Source organism: Musa acuminata, chromosome BXJ1-7 (assembly GCF_036884655.1).
Source record: "Musa acuminata AAA Group cultivar baxijiao chromosome BXJ1-7, Cavendish_Baxijiao_AAA, whole genome shotgun sequence".
Classification (NCBI taxonomy): domain Eukaryota; kingdom Viridiplantae; phylum Streptophyta; class Magnoliopsida; order Zingiberales; family Musaceae; genus Musa; species Musa acuminata.
Genome location: NC_088333.1, coordinates 12,943,226 through 12,955,039, shown reverse-complemented (window position 1 = coordinate 12,955,039; position 11,814 = coordinate 12,943,226). Strand labels below are relative to the sequence as shown.

The 11,814-nt window shown below is 48.2% G+C and overlaps 1 long non-coding RNA gene across 1 annotated transcript; it reads left to right on the top strand.

Moving 5' to 3' along the window:
- The first annotated feature begins 10,175 nt into the window (after positions 1-10,175).
- LOC135679949 (uncharacterized) lies at positions 10,176-11,606 on the top strand. The gene is made up of 2 exons (XR_010515375.1): positions 10,176-10,836; positions 10,904-11,606. It is a non-coding gene; the product is annotated as an uncharacterized LOC135679949 (long non-coding RNA).
- The last annotated feature ends 208 nt before the right edge of the window (positions 11,607-11,814 follow it).

The window sequence follows — 11,814 nt, the reverse complement described above, 5'->3', positions numbered from 1 at the left end:
GCTGCTGCTGCTGCTTGTGCGCTGAGTTTAATAAGGTGAGTGGGGAGGAAGGTGGGGAGGGGTATGGCGAGGCCAGCTTGCATTGTAAAGTTGATGCAACCCGGCCGACAGGGTGAACAAAAGCCAGCTGCTTGATCCGTGCAATGCGTGTTTGATTTGCTCACTGCTCAAGATCGGGCCGAGGAGGAGAAGAAAGGAAGATGGAAGCCAACGTGACGGAATTTTCCAGCTGTAGCGTGTGGACCGGCTGTTGGTGGGTAGCTGTTGGTCACTTGCGGCAGTGTCGTGGTACGGAGAGGCCTGTAGAGGAATCCGCGCGGGGGGAGGGAAGAGACGGGGAAGGTGACGACTGCCACATGAATGACCAAATCCGAGTTCAATCAGGAACGAGTTGAATCGAGTCGGATTGAGCGACGGTATCGAGCGTAATCCGCTCAACCAAGACTCGACTCGGTGGACTGACCTGATTCGACCCGCTTGATTTCTTCCAGCGGAATCGAAACATGGATCCGAGATTGTGTGGTGAGTTGTGTTAGTGTCAACAACATTAAGCCGTGGCCTCGGAGCCAACATGGTTGGGTTCGGGTCCGAATGAGCGGGGATCTTCCTGGACTACCCTTGAGAGTGCTGAGGTAGCCGACTACGTTGGTCCGGTCTCGACGGGATAGTCGTTTCTTCCGGGAGGGAACTCCTCGCCTGGGCGCTGTTGGGAAATCTTGGGGGCGACATCATATGCGCAGTGGAAGAATAAGAAAACAAAATCCCCGATTCCCAAAGAGATGTTCGTCGTCGTGCGAAGATTGGTGCGCAAAATCCGCGAAACTTAAAACTGCGTATAGAGTAGATTGTGTTACCTAGGGAGATCGTATATCCCTATTTCCTTGCAGATCTTTAGGAGAGGGTGAAGGAGGTCAAGCGTCCTCCTCTCTAGTGGTAATCCACACAGCAAGACTGCGACGACGCTTCTCAAAACTCTAGGCCTGCTCTGAGGTGGAGAGGGGGAGGAGAATAGGAGAGGCAAGCAAAGGCTCTAGCCTATGAGGCTCTGAATCCCTCCTATTTATAGAGGTCTCCTGTCAAACCCTAATGGATCCTCCCCTAGTAGGTATTGGATCTGCATCTAATAACCCAAGCCTTTTAGATTAGTAGATCTCTATCCAATAATCTCTCATGGGCTCTTATTGGATCTCGTCCATGGGATCCAATAATTCAGGGGCTTATTGGATATCCAATAAGACAAGGGCTCTGTTGGATATCTCATATCCGAACCTCTACTCATCGCAATGCCTACCATATGTGTGTGACTCTCTAGGCCCAATATCGAGCTGGCCGTGAGTCATACCTGTCAGAACTCCTTCTAACTTAGTGAATTATTATCTCTGTAATAATTCACTTGACTCATCGACTACGGACGTACTAGGCCACTACGCCGTAGTCCCCAAACGATATAGGGGAATCCAATCTATTGGACCTGTTTGTCCTCAGTTACCGTGTACCTATAGTCCCTCATCCATCTAATATCCCAGAGATCGTATATCGAGCATGGTGCTATCAGACCCATACGGTTTCTACTCGAGTCTCGCTCTAATCGGATTCTCTCAGAGAACTCTTTCTCTCTCAACCCGATTGACCCTGGCCAGGGATTTGTCTAAGCAAGAACACATGGGATATTTCTCTCATGACGTCGAGAGTGGATGATCCTCTATTGACATTCAATAGCCCTCGTAAGGTCGACTACCACTCCCAATGACCAGCTGTACTAGATCTGGGACAGCCAAACCTATAAGTCTGGTATCAAAGAGTGGAGCACTCATACAAGACATCCTTGGTGTCTCAAGTCTAAGGACCAGATATACCACTAGGACTACGGAATCGTTGTCTGACAATAAGGCATCATCAACCATCCAACATTCCGTAAGCGGATCAATCAATGAACTCATTCTCCAATGAGCACCTGTATTGTATCCCTAGTATCCCTACACGAGCAGCTATGAGACTAGCTGCATCCATCGTATGGACGGGTATACAGCACACCAGTTTGTCCAGTTATCACGATGTCCCTCTCGAGTAACCTATGACCGGGATTATTTATGATCTGTGTTTAAATGTGAATCGATCTCATTATCGTGATCTCATCACGATCCGATTCCCATTGCACAAATCCAAGGACATCACAATATATATATATATATATATATATATATATATATATATATATATATATATATATATATATATATATATATATATATGCAATAGTTATAAAGTGATATATGCCAAAATATAATAAGTAAAAAGATTCTGTATCAAGTCACACGTGCCATCACTCACGTGATTGGCTTGCTGGGCACCTATGACTAGCAATCTCCCACTTGACCTAAAGCCAATCACCTATGTGTCTGATCCCCATCAGACCTCTGTGATGCTCAAAGACAATCTGAGATAACGACTTTGTCAGTGGATCTGCAATGTTATCTTCGGATGGAACTCTTTCCACTACTACATCTCCTCGGGTTACGATCTCTTTGATAAGGTGGAACCTCCTCAGAACATGCTTAGATTTCTGATGAGACTTGGGTTCTTTCGCTTAAGCAATTGCCCCATTGTTGTCGCAATATAAGGAGATCGGCTCCTCGCTACCCGGCACGACTCCCAAATCTGTGATGAACTTCTTCACCCAGACTCCCTCCTTTGCTACATCTGATGCAATAATATAATCCGCCTTTGTGGTCGAGTCAGCAGTTATATCTTGCTTGGAACTCTTCCAGCACACTGCTCCTCTATTCAAGGTGTACACATACCCTGAATTCGACTTGCTATCATCGACATCAGACTGAAAATTTAAGGCTACTACCTCCATATACTAGTAAAAGATCCTTAGTCCTTCTCAAGTACTTAAGGATACACTTTACTACTTTCCAGTGCTCCAAACTTGGATCCGCTTTATATCTGCTAGTGACACTCAGAGCATACGCTATATCAGGCCTAGTACATAGCATGACATACATGATAGACCCTATTGCTGAGGCATAAGGTATCATATCCATGTTCGCCCTTTCTTCTGGAGTCTTTGGGGACATACTCGTAGAAAGCGATATCTCATGTCTCATCGGTATGAGACCTCTCTTGGAATTTTCCATGCCAAACCTTTTGACAATGGTTTCTATGTACTTGGACTAGGACAAGTCAAGCATCCTCTTGGATCTATCTCTATATATTCTAATCCCCAAGATATAGGATGCTTCCCCTATGTCCTTCATGGAGAAGTGTCTAGATAACCAAGCCTTTACTATGGATAATATTCTTACGTCATTCCCAATGATCAGGATGTCATCCACATATAACACCAAAAAGGTAATAGCGCTCCCACTTACCTTCCTGTACACACAAGGCTCATCTTCGTTCTTAACGAAGTCATAAGATATGATTGCCTTATCGAATCTTATGTTCCAACTTCAGGAAGCTTGCTTTAGTCCATAAATAGATCTAAGAAACCTACACATCTTATTTGGGCAGTTCTTGGACACGAATCCCTTATGTTGCAACATATACACCTCCTTCTCGAGGTTCCCATTGAGAAATGTTGTTTTCACATCCATTTACCAGATCTCATAATCATAGTGTGCTGCAATAGCCAATAGAATTCTGATGGAATTTAGCATTGCTACGAGTGAGAAGGTTTCGTCATAGTCACCACCTTGCCTTTGACGATACCCCTTAGCCACTAGCCTTGCTTTATAGGTCTCTACCTTTCCATCTACTCCGATCTTTTTCTTAAAGATCCACTTGCAACCGATGGGTACAATACCTTCGGGCGCATCAACCAGATTCCAAACCTTGTTGGAGTATATAGAATCCATCTTAGAATTCATGGCTTCTTGCCACTTCCTGGAGTCTATACTCATAATAGTCTCCTCATAGGTCTAAGGATCAATATCCTCAACATCCTCTCCTCTAAAATGTCCCACATATCTCTCAGGAGGATGGGATACTCTATCAGACCTACGTAAAGTTGAAACTTGTGTATTGGGTACTTGAACATACTCGGGCTGTAGAGTGATGCTTGAGCTTGGTTCTCCAACCTTGCTCAACTCTATCATTCTCCCACTATCTCTGCTAAGAATGTGTTCCTTCTCAAATAACACTGCTCTCTTAGCTACAAAGATCTTTTGGTCCTCGAGATGATAGAAATAATACCCACAAGTTTCCTTGGGGTATCCCACAAATTTGCATCGCTCTGTCCTTGCTTCTAACTTATCGAGGTTGTGTCTTTTAACGTGGGCAGGGCAGCCCCAAATCTTAACAACCTTAAGATCAGGCTTCTTCCCTTTCCATATCTCTCATATGGTGTAGACACTACCAACTTAGTTGGAACTTTGTTCAGAAGATAAGCTACGGTCTCTAGGGCATATCCCTAGAATGAGATAGGTATATCAACGAAACTCATCATGGACCGTACCATATCTAATAGCGTACAATTTCTCCTTTCAGAGATACCATTGAGCTGAGGTGTATAAAGAGGTGTCCATTGGGATAATATCCCATGGTCCTTGAGGAACTAAGTAAACTCTGTACTTAAGTACTCACCTCCCCGATCTGATCGAAGAGTTTTGATACTCTTTCCAGTCTGGTTCTCCACCTCAATTCTTATACTCTTTGAATTTCTCAAAGGCCTCGGACTTGTACTTCATTAAGTCTACATATCCATACCTTGAGAAATCATCAGTAAAGGTCATGAAGTAGGAGTAACCACTAATGGCATGAGTTAACATGGGTCCACATACATCACTATGTATGAGTTCAAACAGCTCAGTGGCTCTCTCTCTAGTTCCACTAAATGGAGAGTTGGTCAGTTTTTCACAAAGGCAAGGCTCGCAAGTTGCATATGACTCATAGTCGAATGGATCTAGATATCCATCATTTAGCAACTTTTGAATTATTCCCTCATGGATGTGACCTAGCCTACAATGCCATAGGTTATGCATTGTTCACCTCATATCATTTCCTCTTAGACACACTTACATTCATAATATGTGGAGTAGTGTCTAGCATAAACAAACCTTTATACAATATTCCTCTCGCCAATCTGCCCTCGGCTTTGCTAAAATTTACAATAAATTGTAGATGTGATAAACAATACTGGTATCCAATACCAATGCACTATCACAAAAATCTGACAATTGGAGATTGATCATGAATGTACCTGAAGCTTCTCCAAACTTCTATTTTGCCCTCTCTACAAGGTACTCTTTGCAGTTTCTCTTCCAATGCCCATCTTTGCCATAGTGAAGACATTGGCCTTTGTCCTTTGTTGGGTCTTTCTTAGCAACATTTACTTTACCTGGTCTGCCCTTGCCCTTTCCCTTCTTAAGGGACCTTTCTGCTTTCCTTTTCTTTCTGGTCTCACCAATGTAAAGAACTGGCTTCTCTTTCTTAGTAGTACTCTCTACCTCCATCAACATATTGAGGAGCTTTGGGAGAGTCACCTCAAGCTTGTTCATATTAAAATTCATTATGAACTGTGAAAAGGAATCTGGTAGGGACTAAAGCACAATATCAACACACAAGTTATCCTCTAGGACCATTCCTAGACCTGTGAGTTTCTCTATCCACTCAATCATCTTTAGGACATGGTTCTGAACTGATGTCCCCTTAGTCATCCTAGCGCGGAAGAGGCTCTTGGATATCTCATATCACTGAGTCCTTCCCTATTCCTCAAACAATTTACGGACATGTAGGAGAATGGATCTGACATCCATCTTTTCATGTTGTCTCTGTAACTCGGGAGTCATAGAGCCCAACATATAGCACTGAGCAAGAGTGGAGTCATCAATGTACTTTACGTAGCGAGCGATCTCATCCTCTCTTGCCCCTTCTTCGGGCGTAGGCATCACTGTATCAAGGACGTATAATTTGGACTAGTGTGGCGGTTGACATCAAGTATGCAATGTAAGGGATTTGAAAGCGACATTTTCTGAAAATAAAGATGCAGCAGAAATGAATAACATGCAAATTTTGTAAGAAATAAATTATCAAGATATTGACTTCTATCTTAATATGCTCCCACTATTTTACTAACGAGTCACGCAACACCCTCAGCACGTGAAACGGAAGTCTTCGGCAGACTTCTAGTGGGGATCAGGATCTAATCAGCGTCTTAGTGTAACCTCGAGGGACTCGACCAATCACACTAAGCCTGAAAAGTAGGTAACTCTTGCCGATCACAACTCCTTGTGATTCTCGTCTTGTTCGGCCTCCGAATCACCATAGTCTCGAGGGACTCGACCAACCATGATGCTCGGTTAAGTCAACACCTTCGTTATAAGATGAGTCTGATTTGATGATATACCCTCGAGGGACTCGACCAAACATACCATGTCCTCAGGTCACCGGTGACATCTCTATGTCGTAAGCAAGATAGCGAATCGCGATATAGGTGAGTCTCGAGGGACTCGACCAACTCAACCTACACCGGGAATCGATTCATACTTATAACGATGGAAGGCCACATGGGTCAATCTAATTGCCTCACATTTACCGACTTAATATTATCGAGAGAGATGTTTCTATGATTTTGTCTCCTAATATGACATATCACACATATACATATTTAATATATATCTACATCGCATGCAAATATATATACATATCTAGTATGTGTATAAGCAATCACACCAGATGATCATGGACCACAACCTAATGTGATTAGGCCCGAGCCAGTAGACCTAATCACTCACATAAAGATCTATGTGTGCAATGATGCATCTCTATGCCCTGTGATCGTCCATCTCGTCCTCGTCGGTACCGTCGACATCTCGATGCATCTTCATGCATCGCGATCGTCCGTCTCGTGGGTCTCGCTATCGCATCCACGCTCCTGCTACGCCTCCTCATATGATTACAACTTAATCATAGCCACGCAGGCCCAACAATAAATGAGAAATATAATGGAGGCTCGCAGACCCCAATAATAATAATCACAAGTACACACATTACACGGTTCATGATCATCCGTCCATAAATCATACATCACATGTATAAATAATCATCATCATATAGGACTACTAGATAATGATAAAAATAATAATCAACTAAACATTTTAATTCATTAGTATTTTATGAAATCAGGGATATATATGAAATTTCTAAATTCATAGGGGGTATTTTCGTAATTTGGATAAAAGGATAGAATTTGAATTTCTAAAATTCACAGGGGTAAAACTATCTTTTTGCCCAAGAATGCCCTAATGCCATACTCCCCTACTGCCGCCGCCGCAGCCACCCTACTGGCGGTGGCCTGTGCGGCGGGGCGAGGGCGCTGCCCTCGCCTGCAGGCAGCACGCCCACTGGTGGCACTGTCGCTACAGGTGGGCGCCACCACGGGGGCCGCCGCCTCCGCGGGCGATTCTGCCCGCGGGGAAACGCCCGCAGGCGATTTCGCCCGCAGGAGCAGCGACCGCAGGCACCGCCTCACCCCGCGGGAGAAGCGGCCGCAGGCGCCTCTGCCCGCGGGCTGCCAGCCCCGCCGGATGCAAGCCTACAGCAAGCAGGCCGTCGGTCGGTTGCTGCAAACGCAGCCCCTGTGCTGCCTGCTTGCGGTTGTGCTACACGTAGATCGAGGGCAGCAACTGTTGTTGCCCTTTCTCGTTTTTGCGCTAACGATTTTAACGTCGAAAGTTTCTTCAAAACACAACACACGCAGTTCAAAACCAATCTATCGCACGAACAACCTGGCTCTGATACGATTGTTGGGAAATCGTGGGGGTGACATCACATGCGCAACGGAAGAACAAGAAAACAAAATCCCCGATTCCCAAAGAGATGTTCGTCGTTGTGCGAAGATTGGTGTGCAAAATCCGCGAAACTTAAAATTGCTTATAAAGTAGATTGTGTTACCTAGGGAGATCGGATATCCTTGTTTCCTTGCAGGTCTTTAGGAGAGGGTGAAGGAGGTCAAGCGTCCTCCTCTCTTACGGTGATCCACATAGTAGGGCTGCGACGACGCTCCTCAAAACTCCAAGCCTGCTCTGAGGTGGAGAGGGGGAGGAGAATAGGAGAGGCTCTGAATCTCTCCTATTTATAGAGGTCCCCTGTCAAACCCTAATGGATCCTCCCCTAGTGGGTATTGGATCTACATACAATAACCTAAGCCTTTTAGATTAGTATATCTCTATCCAATAATCTCTCATGGGCTCTTATTGGATATCATCCATGGGATCATTAATTCAGGGGCTTATTGGATATCCAATAAGACAAGGGCTCCATCGGATATCTCATATCCGAACCTCTACTCATCGTAATGCCTACCATATGTGTGTGACCCTCTAGGCTCAATATCGAGCTGGCCGTGAGTCATACCTGTCGTAACTCCTTTTAACTCAATGAATTATTATCTCTATAATAATTCACTCGACTCATCGACTACGGACGTACTAGGCCACTACGCCGTAGTCCCTAGACGATACAGGGGAATCCAATCCATTGGACATGTTTGTCCTCAGTTATCGTGTACCTATAGTCCCTCATCTATCTAATATCCCAGAGACCGTATATCGAGTATGGTGCTGTCAGACCCATACGGTTTCTACTCGAGTCTCGCTCTAATCGTATTCTCCCGGAGACCGTATATCGGGCAGGCCGCATAGAGGTGGACTCGGGAAGCATGCGGCCGAGGAACACGGCTCAGGCGGGCGGGCTGCGTAGAGGTGGACTCGGGAAGCATGCGGCCGAGGAACATAGCTCAAGTGGGCGGGCCGCGCAGAGGTGGGCTCGGGAAGCATGCGGCCGAGGAACACGGCTTAAGCGGGCGGGCCGCGTAGAGGTGGGCTCGGGAAGCATGCGTCCGAGGAACACGGCTTAGGCGAGCTGACCACGCAAAGGTGGACTCGGGGAGCATGCGGCCGAGGAACACGGGTCAAGCGGGTAGGCCACACAAAGGTGGACTCGGGAAGCATGCGACCGAGGAACACGGCTCAGGCGGGCGAGCCGTGCAGAGGTGGACTCGGGAGGCATGCGGTCGAGCAACTGCGTGGACCAGCAATATGTTATCTAGTGATCTGTGAATGTGGGCAGCCAAGTCTTCATCTGCGCGGGAGCCCAGGGGACGTCCCCTAGCATGGAGTTGCCGGCTCTCGAGAGTCGGGATCAAGAAGACTGTGCTTCGGTATTCGCTCCGCGCACCCTTTGTCTGCCACATCAGGCCTCATTTATGGCGGGGTGACGTTTGGCCTGTCTGATGCGACGTGCTTCGCGGGAAGGGCGACGATGGGCTGTCGCCCACTCCCCAATAGGCAAAGGGTCGCTACCGACAGGATCTTCTCTATAAATAGCACGCAGATGGTTTCCCACACGCCTCCTACTAGTGATCTGTTCTGTTGCTCCTTCTGGACCCCATCGCCTCCGTTCGAGTCGGCCCTTCTACCTTACCTTCTAAAGGTCAGTAAGGATGGCCTCACCTTCCTCCTTTACTTTACCTTCTTCTCCTTCCCCTTCTAGTAATGTCGGGGAAAAGACATCGTTGTTGAGCCCCTACTCGTCCTCAGACGAGAAGGTGGCTCGGGCCTTGGAAGCTCTAATGTGGCTGCATGACCTTGACTCCACAATGAGCGAGTCGTTGCTGGGCAACCTCCGGGAGCGCTACAGCATCCCGGAGGACTTTGTTCTTCTCACCCCCGAGCTAGGGCAACGGGCGTACGACCCGATCCCCAAGGGTTTTGCCTTAACCCTGGATGCCCTTGAGGCGGGGTTACATTTCCCTTTGCACCCAGTCATTAGCTCCTGCATTTCCTAGTGGCGCATTTCTCCATCACAGATGCCGCCGAACTCTTGGCGCTATCTGGTGGCATTCTTGTGGGAGTGTAACTACGCAAACATTACCTTGACTCGGTCCCTTTTCCTATCTTGCTTCCGGCTTTCCAAGGGGTCGGGAGGTTATTATCTATCAACTCAGTCGGGCTTCCGAGTTAGCGGGGCCCCTTCCAGCAATAAGGGACGGAAGGGACGTTTCTTTTATATTTACTGTGCGAGGGGGTGGAGTTTCGGGCTCCGATGGGCGGCACGCATGATCGATAACACCACCCCGAATCTGAACGACGACGAGTACAGGGACCTTTGGAGGCTTAAGGAGATTCTTCCCGCCTCCCAAGTCGTCCATAACATGATCGAGCAGTGGCTGATCGAGGCGGGTCTCAGCCCGATGCCTCAAGGTATGCCCGTAGGGGGTAGTGTTAGGGTTTTTGGAAATCATTTAGAGTACTAACTAATGTCGGTGTTTTCGTGTAGACATGGTGAATCTCAGATCCGTGCGCGGGGGGCGGGCTTTGTCGATTTCGTCTTTTCGCCCACCGATCGAGTCGAGGATTGGGTCAAAGGACGCGCCGGTGGAGGTCGAGGGTGGCCGGCCTTGGGAAAAAATGAGGGTCTGCATCGCGAAGGGATCCAATGTGGCGGCGGCCCCATCGGGAGGAGCCTCTGCCGAACCGACCGATCGGAGGAGCCTCAAGCGCGTTGAGGCTGGTTCCAGTAAGGAGGGGGGGAGGGGGGGAGGGGGGTGCTAAGGCGCCTCGGGAGCCTTCCGTCCGTGAACTCTACCGCCTCCCCGCAGGCATAAAGGATGAGCCTTATCAGGCTCAAGCGATGGGTGACCTCCCGGAGGGCCAAGCCTCCGACCTACTAGTGGCTCGTTGGGGGAACTTGTCTCGTGGGGACCGGGTATGGGCCAACGGGGATTCCGCGGCTTTGTTTGCCCGAGGAGGTCTCCATCCCGACATGGCTCGGGAGTTGTACATCTTATCCTCCAGAGCCCTTCTTGGCAGGTCTGCCAAGTCGTTGCTGTGGGTAAGCATCTCACCACCAGCTTCCTGCCAACATCCGGGCGGTATTGTCCTGACTCCTTTCTTTGCAGGGCCATCACTACGCTATGGCGCTGATGGACCGCCTGCGCGATGCTGGTCAGGTCATTGGTGACCTGAGTGACTGCAACGTTGATCTGCGTAGGCAGGTAGAGGAGATCTGTGTGGGAGCGGGTTCTGAGGCGGTGGCTGCGGCTGAGCAGCCGCGTCAGATCTGGAGGTGGAAGCGACGTGTCTTCAGTCTTAGCTCAAGGCGACCGAGGAGCAGAACAAAGAGCTCCAATCGTACCTGAAGGCGGCTCGGGCCGAGATCCGCTTGGCGAAGGGGGAATCGGTTGCGCTGACCTAGAGGCTGGAGGAGGCGCGCGGGGCTTCCGAGGCCCTGGATGACGAGATTCGTCAAAGGCCGGAGAAGGACAAGAAGCTGATCGAGGCCTACAAGGAGTCCTCGGGCTTTCAGCTCGGTCTGATCCGGCCAGGACAGGTTACCTATGAGTATGGGTATCGGATTTCCCTGGCCCGCTTCCGAGCACGCCACCCCGACCTCGAGGTCGCGGACGATACCTTCGCCTCCTTTCCTGAGGACATGGGCGTCGACATGCCTGAAGAAGTCCCTTTTGATGTCGAAACCCCCGAGAAATAGGGTAGTCATATTGTAATTTTTTCTAATGGGGTTGGTCGGGTGTTGGCCGATGCTGTAATGTGTTGTCTGGTCCTGTAACGGATTTTTGTTTAAATGAAAATTTTTTGTTCAGACTTCTTCCTTGTCTTTCTCAATTTCACTATACGAAAAATCTTTTAAGATTCTGCACGCTCCACGTCCTCGGCAGGGGGTGGCCTTGCATTGTTGCGAGCCGGTACGTGTCGAATATGACGACGTCGACCACCTGATAAGGTCCTTCCTAGTTGGGAGCAAGCTTGCCGTGCGCTCGAGTCGGGTCGCTAACTTCGACTTTGCGTAAGA